Here is a 14410-nt window from a genome sequence, read left to right on the forward strand (position 1 = left end):
GAGGGAGGTAATTCTAAAGCAGATATACATCAGTGTCCTAGAATCAAAGAACTGTCTAGTCTGCAGAGACACAGATTAAAGGAGACTTAAGTTTATTCTATTGTCTTCGCATGAGTGTGTACATCTGTCCGGTACTGACAAGACATATGTGACATATTCAAAAGGTACAGTTTGCACAGAGTATAAAAAAGGGACCATTTATTTACAAAGATGTGGTTAGTATGTAGGGAAGCACAAAAGATATTACAGTAACCTGGGTCTAGTAGCACTAGATGCTTTTACCACATGTAGACCTCAACCAGAGAAGAGCGGTTGCGTTCATGGAAATGGGAAGGGAGCACCATGAGGAGAGGGCTGTTAGCAATTTCTACCTGTGGTCAAGGGAGGGAGCTAGCCCTGAGCAAGCCACAGAGAGGAAACAGGACCTCATTCTGCTCCTCCTCTGATCTCTTGCTGAAGACCCTCATTTGCTTAACCAAACATGAAATAAGTGGGAAAGGCAGCCCTCCCTTGTAGGCCACACAGTAGGTCTCATGGGGGTACAGAGCTGGGTGAGAGTGTATTTGAGGAAAAAATAGAATATACACAGACAGTATGCCAAATCATACATGATTCTCCTTGACACACAGAAGTAGTTACAATGAAAATATGGAAACTAGGGGTGCCTGAGTAGCTCAGTTGGTTGAGCATCAGCCTCTTGGTTTTGGCTCAGGTCATGGTCTCAAGGTTGTGAGACTGAGCCTGGCTTGGGGCTCTGTACTCATCGAGGAGTCTGCTTGGGATCTTTCCCCCTCCGCCCCACCCCATTGGCTCTCTTCCTAGCCCCTGCTGGCACACACTCTCTCTCTCTCACTGTGTCTCTCAAATACATAAATAAAATCTTTAAAAAAAAGAAGAAAATACAAAAACCAAACAAAATAACACACATGTAACTGCATTATCACCAGAAAACATTATTCTTCTTTTATGATATATTTTCAAGTGCCAACACATTCTTGAAAGATTTTCTGATACCTTTTTGATACTCCAACCTAGACACACCAACTTAAAATTAATATGCAAATATAATTACAAAATATAGTTTGTATATTACCTGTGTATTTGTTGGACTAAAAACCCCTCAGCTAGTGACAATATTTTTTTATTTGCTATGTGGATTGACAACAAATGTGGCCAAGTTTGTAATCTGAACTTTAAGGCATGGTTATTTATCTTTTGCCCTTGCTGTCACACCTCACAGAAAATCCCATTTCACCAAAATGAAATAGGGCAACAGATTTTTTTTCAAATACTAAGATAAATGATGTACTACTATATATTCAAAACATAAAATATGGGGATCAATTTTGCCACATAATTTTTGTAAGATTATTTTATAATCATTACATTGTAAAAATTATAGTTCTAAAATGTTTTCAAATAGGAAAAAAACCTTGAACTCTCTTAAGCTTAAACCACAATTTAAGAACAAGGAGGGTGCCTGAGTGGCTCATTTAGTTGAACATCTGACTCTTGATTTTGGCATGGCTCAGGTTTTGATCTCCCCGTCATTATGAGTTCAAGCCCCTTGTTGGCCTCTGCCTTGGGCATGGAGCCCACTTAGAACAAGCAAACAACAACAACAACAACAACAACAAAAATGATGATGATCAGATATAAGTATGTAATCTTTATTTGGAATCTAGATTATATAACATATTTATAAATCGCACATCACAGGCCCAAGTCAAAAAAGTAGAGGGCTGGAGAAGACCCTTGACTCTACAGGGCCACAGAGACTACACGGCAGGCCTGGGGCTGGCTAAAGTCAGTGAGTCTATATCCCTATAGAATTAGGCATTTTAATAATAAAGTATTCAAACCAAACAACAAAATAAAAACCGCCACTAATTTAAAGCTTCTTGATTTTTCTTTAAAAGTCTCAAGATCTGGGGCGCCTGGGTGGCTCAGTGGGTTAATGCCTCTGCCTTCGGCTCAGGTCATGATCCCAGAGTCCTGAGATCGAGCCCCACGTCAGGCTCTCTGCTCCGCAGGGAGCCTGCTTCCTCCTCTCTCTCTGCCTGCCTCTCTGCCTAGTTGTGATTTCTCTGTCAAATAAATAAAAAAAATATTAAAAAAAAAGTCTCAAGATCTTTGAAAGATTGCATGGTAAGAGAATACAAATATAGTTACTCTAAAGAGCAATGGAAATTAATAAAATTACTAATTTACTTTGATGTGAAAAATCAGAAAGGGAGACTTTTTCCATAGTAACGTCCTATACACCATAAGCAAAGCATTAAAAGTTCAATTTCCATTTCAAAACCCCTGTTTTCATTCTCATTGTTCATAGTTGCTTTGATGTTCCTGCACTCTGACAGAGAGCATGGTTTCATTTGGGGAAAGGAATCAATTTCTCAATATAAATTGTGATTTACACACTTCTCTTCCTCACCTATTTTGATTTGATTTGATTCTAGAAGCACTAAGACATGTGAAAAACACTGTTTTGCTTGATTTAATAAACACTTGGAAAATGGCTTGTTGGATAAGCCCTAGACCAAAAAAAAACTAGCAATCCTGAAGGAAAGTATTTTGCTTTTTTTGTCAGTGCCTTGCTTAGTGTTCATTGCTCTACTCTTTAATTAATGTACAAAGGAATTTTCAGGTCAAGAGGAAGCTAACATCATTGCATAGAGAATCCATCTATCTTATAACACACTATTTTCAGGAAGCACTTAATTTTGGCTTCAAAGTGTGGTTTATTAAAATTGCATGACAGTGTTAAAATTGACAGAATTCAAAACTCAGTCATTTCCAAAGACTTAAAGGAGTAAAACAGTGTAGTAGATTTTTGTTTTTTGGTGTTTTGGTTTTGTTTTTTTGTTTTATACTTCTGTCAATGGGCCAATCAAAGATGAGCAAACTTTTAATAGACACTAAATAAGTTTCCCTAAAAACGTAAACACTTAATAATCCAAGTGGTTTACTTAAAGAAATAATGAAAGATAATGGGGCAAAATTTTGGTCACATACTTTAGAATAAGTACTCTGCTAGTACTTCACTTGTATCATACCTAATACTCCAAAGCAATCAGTATGTTCATTTTAAGACAAGAAATATGGAAATTTATGGCAATTTCTGTTTTTCTGAGCACCTTTCTGCTCATTAAGATTAGAACATAGCCTGAAAGACAACCTACTGAGTAGAAGAACATATTTGCAAATACATATCTGATAAAGTGTTATTATCTAAAATATATAAAGAACTGATACAACTCCATACCTCAAAACAAATAATCCACTTAAAAAAATGGGCAGAAGACATACACGGACATACACATTTCTCCAAAGACATACAGACGGCCAACAGACACATGAAAGATGCTCAACATCACTCAACATCAGCTAAATGCAAATCAAAACCACAATGAGATATCATCTCACACCTATCAGAATGGCTAAAATGAAAAATACAAGAAACCACAAATATTGGTGAGGATGAGGAGAAAAAGGAACACTCTTACACTGTTGGTGGGAATACAAATTGGTGCAGCCACTGTGGAAAACAGTTCAGAGGTTCCTTAAAAAAATTAAAAACAGAACTTACCTGCAATCAGCAATCACACTACTAAGTATTTATCCCCAAAGTGCAAAAACACTAATTCAGAGGGATGCATGCATGCCTATGTTTATTGCAGCACTATTTACAATAGCCAAAGCATGGAAGCAGCCCAAGTCTCCAACAATAGATGAATAGATAAATAAGATGTGATATATATATTTTATATATATATATATACATATATATATAATATAATGGAATATTATTATTTGGTCACAAAAAGAATGAAATCTTGCAATTTGTAACAGCATGGATAGAGCTAGAGAGTATAATGCTAAGTGAAATAAGTAAGTCAGAGGAAGACAGATACCATATCATCTCATTCATGTGTGGAATTTAAGAAACAAAACAAATGAACAAAGAAAGAAAGAGAGAGAGAGAGGAAAAAAAAAAAAAAAAACCCACCAAGACACAGACTTAACTATAGAGAACCAACTGATGATTACTGGGGGGGGGGGGGGGGTGGTGGGGGGAAATCAGGGATGAGATTAAAGAGTACATTGATCATAATGAAAAATAATAAAATGAAAAAAAAAGACTAGAACATAGGCATAATCTTTCAGATAACCATGTCATAATCATTCACTGGCAGAAGTAGATGTGGGAATGATTCTGAATCACTACAACTCCCTCTAAATCAGGATAACTCCATATACAGCAGAAGATCTTCACTGGGGGAAAAAGCAAAAAAGCTGAATGCTGACCAGAAAAATCTGCTATATTGGTAATCTGTCAGGCAATATTCTGGGAATCAAAGGAAACCAGATCAATAACTATTGTTGGAAAAACAAGGCAAAGCCTTAAAAAAGCAAAAAGGAATTTGAATACATATGATCTGTAGTCCAGTTTTCTTTATAGAAATCAAGCCAGTCTCGGGAGGGTGGGGGTGGGTGACCATTTTTCTTTTTCTTTTTTCTTTTTTTTTTTTTTTTATTTTTATTTTTCTGATGAAAGTTCTCATTGAAGTTCCAGCAAGTTCTTGTGGTAAAAATGGCTTAAAAGACCAACTTGTTCCAAAGCAACTCTTGAGTGAAAATATGAACTGGGGTCATCGTAAGTAAAGTTACCAGAAGAAATAGTGGAGAAATGGACTGAATATAATCTAATCAACTTGATTTGTTTACACATGCTAATAAATAGTATTGAGCAAAGATTTTTATTTACCATTATAAGGTGATATTTCTCTATGGAAAGTGTTGGAGATACTGTTGTGGATGCAAACTATTTTTCTTGCCTGCTTTTCTCATTTTACCTTTAAAGGTAAGCAACTACGATACAAGAGATGATGGTTAAGAACACTGATATTTGGGAACAGAAAGACGTAAGTTCACAACCCTGCTCCATCTCTTAATGGCTCTGTGACTTTATCAGGTTACTTCATATCTCTAATCTTAATTTACCTCATTTATAAAGTGGAGATAAGTATGTTACTGTAAGGATTAAAAGTAATATAATTTGTGTAAATTTCTCTAGAAGTTCATGGGACATAGAAAAGGCAAAATAATGCTAAGATAATAATAATTGTTCCATTATGTTAATTTTCATCAGAGACACAACTATCATAAATTACTAATTGGAAATATGGGAAAATCTCCAAAATCTTTTAATTAAATAGCAACAATTTGAACCTCATTATCAAGGCGGTTTATTCATCCTATTCATGATTTGGTATAAAATCTGAGAATATTTCATAGTCAGTCACTAGGCATGATAAAGCCTTTCTTTAATTATCCAGAACAAACGTCTAGAAAGACACATCACTGGGTAACTGCCATCAGGTTAATCTGGCAGTAAGTCTGAATAAATGATCCAGAGGACTAACATGACTGTGGAGACCCAGCTGTAGTGAGCCACGGTGAGGCTCAAAGGAGGCTGGCATTATTGAAAGAGGATCTTCATTGTCAGAAGGCAAAGCAAACAATTTTAAAATAAAGAAGCATTTTGAATTTAAATAAAGAGAAACAGTTTGCATGCTGCATGCGGTCTTGAATCACTGAGTCTTTAAGTATGTGGCTGTCTCTACCAGAAACATCCCACCCCCACCTGGCTATCTTCTATGTGTCCTTCACGAATTATTTCAAGCATACCTTCCAATTTATCAGGGTTGACATGCAAAGTGAATGCTATTTGCCACCCAGATTTATAACCTGTCTTCAGGTTATAAATGAAAAGGGTATTAGGTTTGAATCAAAAAGGCCAGATTGGAGGTTCTGGACCCAGCACTTCTAACCTCTGTAACCTTGGACAGATCTCTGATCAAGTTTCTCTGAACCTGGATCTCCTCATCTTAAAACTGATCAGTTTAATACCTCCTCGGCCCATCGCATAAAGATGTTACAAAGATCAAATGATAGGAGCTAGCAAATACATCTGGGATTATTGAGCCCCTATATAAACACAAAGGAAATGCTTTTATCATTAATACACGTAGTCACTTGAAAGGCAAAATTCTTCAAATGACAGAAACTAAATAATACAGAATTTCACTTTCCCTTAATTTTAGAAGCATAATTGTATTTGAAGTGTCTTTCTCTGGGAAATTTCATATTCTTCTGCCATGGTAGAATTGCACTCTTTTTGAGAGAGAATGCACCATAATCCTGTATGAAAAACTTTTTCTCAAATTAGGCAAGTTTAAAGTATTCTGAAAACTGGTTTTAATAGATGTCAGTCACCAAGGCATCGTAATGTCATTTACTAGTCAAACTAAACAATGCAGCTCACTTAGGTGCATTTTAAGGAGTCTTTATGTAATATAGTCAACATTTGTTTCTTTTATCATGCACAACTCTCTCCTGTTTGCTGTATGTGACTTGAGGCGGCCAGTTCCACTCTAGTATCATTGAGGCCCTGGCAGGAGAGAAGAGGAGATATGAGGAGGTATTAGATTTGATGTTTATTGGCATGGACAGCCATTCCACCAATTTCTCATCAGTAGGAGGTGGTGGAGTGGGAGGCAAGGAAGAGAACAGGAGCTAAGGCAGGAATAGCAACAGAGCAATCACACAGCACTCACTCAGGGATGACTCCTTGACTCCTTTTATTATACCATGTGAAAAATACATGAGAAAGTTTCAGGCTATAAAGAGAAAATAAGGTGTGCTAGGTAGGTGAGGACATGGTCAAAGGGTCTTGAAAGTAATGATTTTTAAGGTTCATTTTAAAATAATGTTAAAAAGCATTCTAGATGTATCCAATCTATGCTTTTCCTTGAATTTCTTTTTTTCACTTCTTCATTCAAGTCAGTAACAGGTTTGTTTGCTTGTTTGTTTGCTTATTTGTTTGCTTGTTTGTTTTAAAGGCTTTCTACAACTAGAGAAGAACAGAATGAGATCTATGGGTCCCACAGGGTAGAAGATATGTTAGGAACTCGAAGTAAGAATTTACCCTAGAGTTCATCAAAGAGTGAACTTGGTGTGGGGAACCCAGACTTGCCAGAGATTCCTCTGCCTAAAGCAGGTCATAGCAGAGCAGTAGAGATGAAGGAACACTGCTGGATGGCACAAGGCAACAGGTACCTCGATGATAACTAATATGACCAGGTAACAGACAACCAATCTTCCAACTTTCATTTCTCATATTACCAAACATCTTAGAGTCTTGGCAGCTTGATGGACCTCAGACATAGATAGAATCCCCATGGTGGAATGAAGCAAAATTTTGCATTTTTCAGTGAAATGGAGGCTCAAAAGTTTAAAATTAAGTTGATCTAAGAAAATTTTAAAATACAGTATTTCTGGGCGCCTGGTTGGGCCGCTGCCTTCGGCTTGGGTCGTGATCTCGGGGTCCTGGAATCGAGTCCCGCGTCGGGCTCTCTGCTCGGCGGGGAGCCTGCTTCCCTCTCTCTCTCTCTCTGCCTGCCTCTCTGCCTACTTGTGATCTCTCTCTCTCTTGCTGTCAAATAAATAAATAAAATCTTAAAAAAAAAAATACAGTATTTCTACCACAGTTGAATTGTGGAAAGAAATCTGTCCATGCTATGGTCGTAATAGCTCAGATTTATTGAGTTCTTGCTATGTGCTGGGAACCTTAATAGCATTTACCTTGATTAGCTCATTTAAGTCTGATATGACTCCGTAATGCAGGTACTATCATAATCTCCATTTCACACATGAGAAATCTAAAGCATGCTGTTAAGGAACATGTCCAAGGTCCACTCCGTGAAGAGATTGATGCAGGTTAGAAGGTCATATACACTGACTCCAAGACCAAATTTGAGGCTAGTACTCAATACCATATTAAGAAATTAATCTCCTTATACGTTGCAAAATTAATTATATAGGGAATGCTAATGTCTATTATGATAAAATTCATTAGATTTAACATAAATAAAAACTCTAATAAAATAAATTTTAACAGTTAAACATACTATTTACTATTATTATTAGTTAGTTATATTTACTAATTTTTTAAATTTAATTTTATTTTTTCAGTGTTCCAAGATTCATTGTTTATGCAGGGAGGGGCAATTTAGAGGGAAATAGATAATGGAAACTTTTTATTTTTTTTCCAGAAAAAGTCCCTATATAAATAATATTTTATGGTTAAAACAAAAGGAATATAAAACACAGTGATGCCAATAACATATTTGCAAGATAAAAAGTCTGTGTCTTCAAATGTGAATCAGACTATGTGGCAACATGAAAGAAAATTTGTGGATTTCTACTTAAGTAAATGAAAATTTAATATGTTTCCTGTAGCCTACAATTATCCTATAGAAAAAACCCAGACTTGGGACACCTGGGTGGCTCAGTTGGTTAAGCCGTTGCTTTTGGCTCAGGTCATGATCCCAGGGTCCTGAGGTCGAGTCCCACATCAGGCTCCTTGCTCAGCAGGGAGCCTGCTTCTCTCTCTCCCTTCCTCTGCCTGACACTCTGTCTGCTTGTTCTCTCTCTCTCTCTCTGACAAACAAATAAAAATCTTTAAAAAAAAAAAAAGAAAGAAAGAAAGAAAGAAAGAAAGAAAAAAAGAAAAATTCTGGACCCAAAATATTCTAGCAGTCCTCTGTATTAATGTGAGTAGCCACGTCCACACAAAGCTTTCCAGCAGCAGCTTCGTGAACCTGCCAACTGCTTTAACCAAAAGTTCTGGGGCAGTTGAGTAAATGACTTTCATTGCCTTGACTACTCCCCTCTAGCAAAGTATAATAGTTGAAATTTGGTCTGTTAAATCTTCACCCTTCTTTCTCTGCACCAAATAGTTATGTGGGTGACCGCTTTTGGGCCAGCAGCAGAAACTCTTCAGATTATTATTGAATAAGTTCTATTAAATTCTTTCATCCCTGCCTGACCTCACTTGCTAAGGAAAACTGGAAGCACCTTTCTCACAGGCAGCCACTGCTTATATGGAAAAATGATTGGATTTGTGCTCCGGGCCATACTGTCTTTCATAAATTTACAGCGAACATCTATTTACTGAGAATATCACTTTCTAACTCTGGAAACCGCAGGTCAGTCAAAGCTGATTATCACTAGCCTAGAATGATGACTTTCAATAACTCAGCAGCTTAAGTGAAGGCTCAACCTCAAACTGTGTTAAATGTTTGTCTCTACAACTAGAGCCATTCTGATCCAGTCTCTTCTTATATACTGGACATTGTGAATTTCAGTCCCGCCCCACTTCTTTTTTTTTTTTCTTTTAAAAATTTTATTTGTTTATTTGAGAGAGAGAGACAGCATCATGACTGGGGGTGAGGCAAAGGGGCAGAAGGGCAGAGCGGAAGAGGGAGAAACAGAGTCCCCAAGTGGGGAGGCTGAAAAGGGGCTTGACCCAGGACTCTGAGATATGACATAAGCTGAAGGTAGATGCTTAACTGGCTGAGCCACCCAGGAAACCCTCCTGCCTGCTTCTTTTAAATAATACAGCTAGGATTCCTGCCAGGGAGTGCTACTTTTTTCTTCTCCTAGGGCCCATCTTAATCAATTAAGAAAAGTTTGATTTCTGAGTTCATTGGACTCACAAAATGACCATTCAGGTAATAATTTTTCAACACAATGGCCCTTGGAAAATTACAAAACTTCTCAAACTACTCATTTGGGGGATTATTATCACTTTTCACACACACACACACACACACACATACACACTCCATGAAATAAACACACTAAGAAGTAATAATTTGAGATTTTGATTTCAGGCAAAGATACATTCACCAATTTACATGAAATATCAGTTTCTATTATAAAGGAAATAAATTTGAATTAACGTGCCATCTTTGGATCAACCCAAATTGTGTTGTTTGGAGAATTTTATGGTTATTTTAGCTGTTGTATGTGAGCAATTTCAGTGTTTAAAAGCCTTCCTATGCACAGCCTTCAATTTTACCTAAAAATGTTTTTTGTGCTATAATTTTATTTTGAAATGGATAACTATGAGCTCTCCTAAAGTGGAAATATCTGTGATGAAAATAGTACAGAAAAAAAGAACAAGTATAATTAGCCTTCACTGTGTTCTATTTTATGAACAGACTGAATTTACTTCCAAATTATTTTTTATGACTTGTTTTTTATTGTTCAGTCAATATATTTTTATATCTGTGAAAATTATTTGGGAATTTTTTGCAGATGTGATGCATCAAAATTTCTCCATTAAAATTAATGAACTTTTTTTCATTTAGTAGCTTTTCCTTGAGTTGTAGAGTTTTTAAGAACTGAAAGCTGTCAAGTGAGAGAGGTACATACTTTAATACACACACAGAGATTAATGAGAGAGAGGAAGAAAATGTTTATTTTTCATAATGATAAAATATTACCCGAACATTATTGTTCTTATGACTTTTTTATACTAGAATGGAATGGAATGGCATATATATGTATACACACATACAGGATGTGAAAATGTATTTGCATCTATTTGTGCACTTGCAAAAACTTTTAGTGACTTTAACATAGCTGTAGCTTATATACTGGTTGAAGGTTTGGAAACTTAAAATCCAATATTCTCTCTCTCTGTCATCCAACCAGTTTGATTTTTTAATTTGGGAAAAACTAAGTCACCTTTTCATCTGGTTTCTTTAACTATAAAATGAATATGTTAATAAATGTCACTCATTTCATCCTGTACTTCATAGTAATGTTTAAAGAATTAAGATGATATAAAATTGTTCTAATTCATTAGAAATAGCGTGTTGCATAAATCAAAGTTACTATTGTAGATTACTTCGGTAATATAGAAGGTGATGGTAGAAGAATAGCATTTATACACAGAAGATTTCCATAAGTAAATAGGCAAGGTAATATAAACACACAGTTAATTTAAATGGTTGACATTATTTAGCTAATTAATTTTTTTTAAAAAGTGTCTCAAAGGTAAATAAATTCAAAAGTTAATGATTGCTCATGCTCAAAAGTCACTCTTAAACTAGGTCTCATTAATGCTATGGATCTTTTAGAAAGCCATTTTACTGCGTGCCTGGGGTGGCTTAGGTCATGATCCTGGAATCTTGGGATCCAGTCCCACATCAAGTCCCACACTGGGCTGCCAGCTCAGCAGGGAGTCTGTTCTCCTGCTGACCTTCTCCCCTCTCATGCTCTCTCTCACTCTCACTCTCTCTCGATTAATAAATAAAATATTTTTTAAAAAAGAAAGCCATTTTACTTCATATTATGTAAGACATATATATGTATAAACAATTAATGCAATGTTACTATGTAGTTTAACTAAGTTTTATCAAATCCTGAATAAACCAATACCCTAACACAGCTAAGAAGCATTTAATTATATATATTACATTATACATTAAGAGTAAGTAAAACAGTGAAAATTAAGATGGGTCAAGTTGCCAAGTTTTTTGTTTTATTCTGCTAGAAAATATTACAGGAAACCACTTAAAAATAATGCTAGAAGATCTATATCTATAATTTTATATCTTAAGAGAAGCAGCATCTTCTCATTGGATATAATATGCATTAACATATTTTAAAATGTAATGATTAAATAAAATCAGAGTGGTTTTAAGAAATTCTTAAAACATTATATGAAGTACCTAGATTAAGAAAGGCAAATTCAAAAAAAAAAAAAAAGAAAGAAAGAAAGAAAAAGGAAAGGGGAAAAAAAACCAAGATAAAGTAAAATAAGGATAATGAGATTGTTACAATGGTTGATGAACACCCCATTACCCCATGATGATTTGAAAATTTTGAGATTTGATGAAAGTAAAAGCCATTAGAGATGGCTGTTTCCTTTAGAGTATTAATGAATATTAAGTTCAGATAAATATGCAGTTTTGACTATAACTAAGTCAATTACCAACATCACTAAATCAGAAATGGGCAATATTCAAAACTGTTAAAGAGTCCAGTCCAATAACATTTTACTATTATTGAAATTCAACCAATTATGTTTGACAAAAAGGTAGTGATTTGCAGGAGCTGTTTGAAGTAAACCCAGGAGCAGCCCAAAGAACTTGAACACCTACCCTGCAAAGTTACCTGGTTAAATACGTCAAATAAAATGAGGAAGTCACTGTTGTGACTACAGAACTTGGAAGCAAAGAGACAGCGCTGCTTTAGGGTGGACAGACTGGTGGACTCCTTTTGGACAGTGCCTTAGGGAGAGAACCTAGTTCTGGTCTCACTCTCTGTCTTTCAGGCTTATTTTTTTTTTTTTTTCCCAGTTCACTAGGCATGGATAGATCTCTCAAAGACAGACTCACATGAACCACACTTACAAGACTGGCATGTAAAACGAGAACTACATTTTCATGCTTTTACAGTGACAAACACAACTCTTGAGGCAGCCGGCACTCACGTTCTGCCGCCATTACTCTTCTTCTCCCTGCAATCACACTAGCTGGCCACTTGCATCAGTCACCAGAAGAGACCTGCAGGCTCTGAAGGAGTCCGTGTGGTGGTGGCAACAGTAGGGAATATAGTTTGCATGGAGTCTGATGACAAAATCATTAGCAACTGGTGGTGGGTTTGGTGGTGGGTGGCAAGGAACAGAGAGGGATCAGGGAAGTGGAGTCATCATCCATAGGGCATGTTTCTGAGAAATCTATCTAGTGCAACCATGGGATGCCAGAGTAACGGCAGTTTGCTTTGTCTGGAGGAACAGAAGTGGTATGTCCCACAGGTGATGGCAGAGAAAGTACACTTGAGGACTTGCAACCCCTACAGTGGCAACAAAACCAGTCATCAATGACCAACTCAACAACGTAACTGCTAGAATTCTGACCTGACCTCCTCCCACCAACCTGCTGCAACACTTCTTTATTCCTCTGTGCCCAGGAACATCTCAGGTCTCAGGCAGACAGTTCATATTGCTACTGTTACTACTACTGATAGCTGCACTCCCTACCTGGGACATTGGGTCCCATGCTCATGGCTTCTAGCCCACCTGGCTTGTCCAGATGGCCCTAATAGTCCCCTCTGGTCTGAGTCTAGATGAGAACACCCATCCCTGGTAAGACTTGTTCTTCGTGTCTCAGGAATGAACCAATTTTCCCCCTTTCTGGGGACATTAGTACAGACTCTTTTCTCTCTTTTTCTAACATGCAAGGCCTATTTGCTTACAGTTGCTTTGTAAATTCTACTTGTTAGCAACAATGAACCCAGAGACCCATGGGGCCAGATTCAGAGCAGAATCACAGTTCCAAACATGCAACACAAGCAACCAATTGTTTTTGCTAAAAACCAAAGTGTTTTTGGCTAAAAAACCAAAGTGCATTCTGACACAAAACAGAAGGGAAATTATAGGAAACAACGTTTTAAAAGTATGATTATTTTCCTATATCCACATCCCTCCCATGTATAGAAGATCTATTACTTCTCCATTCTACATTTTCATTAAAAATTTTTAAAAAACAAACCAATTTCCTCACATTTTCATCCACATTTTTAATCTTTTAACCCTCACTTCTGAACTCCCTTTTGTTCATTTTTTTAAACTTCTCTCTCTCTCTCTCTCTCTCTTTTTTTTTTTTTTTAAAGCATCTTGGATCCTGTAAAAGTGGGACTTCCTTTAGAAGTCAGAAGGAAAGCCTGGAAATAATCACTAATTAATTTTGGACCTACCAGAGAAGGCATGACTTTTCTCAATTTTTCCCCTTTCACCCAACCCCTTTCTACATAGCTCTGAGGGAAATTTCCTTAATCTAACTAGCATCCGTGTTTGACTGTTTTGCAAAGGGAGAGTAATGACTTCCTCTCCTACCACAAAGGGACTCTGGGGAAACAAAATGTGAGAATAGATGTAAAAACAGTCAGCTGCAGTTTGGGGAAGGAAAAATGAGGAAAGAGAAGCACCATTATTTATACTATTTGCATTAGTACTGTCACAATTCTACTAGCAATAAATGAGAAAGGGGAGGAATCTGATATGTTTTACAAAACGCATCACTTCGCCATCAGCGTGCACGGCCCTGACAGAAGTTCCTAAGGAAAGGAAGACTGACATAAAAGAAAATACTAACAAGGGATTTCTAAAATGAAGCAGGTGAAAAACAAATATTTGTGACTGAAGCAAGGGGGGAAAAGTTCCTTGGAAAAAAAATTAAATTACTGGATTGACTTATAAGTGGAAAATAAAAGATGAGACTGGCTTCTCAGGGATCTGAAGCTTCAGAGATTTGGGAAGGAATTTACAGATCATAAACAAAAAAATAAGCTCTTCGCTATAACTGCAACTCAGAAAACAAGAGTCTCCAAGGGCCCTGAAGAAACTTCTTATATTCTAGGGTAAAAATGATTCGTATGATCAGAAGAAAAGGAGCTGTTTCACTAAGAACTGGAAAATAGCAACTATGAGACTGACAGTTTCTGAGCATCTTAGAAAATTGAGTATTTTGGGCAAGAGGAGAAAGTTCTT

The sequence above is a fragment of the Meles meles genome, chromosome 1 (genome assembly GCF_922984935.1).
Source record: "Meles meles chromosome 1, mMelMel3.1 paternal haplotype, whole genome shotgun sequence".
NCBI classification, from domain to species: Eukaryota; Metazoa; Chordata; class Mammalia; order Carnivora; family Mustelidae; genus Meles; species Meles meles.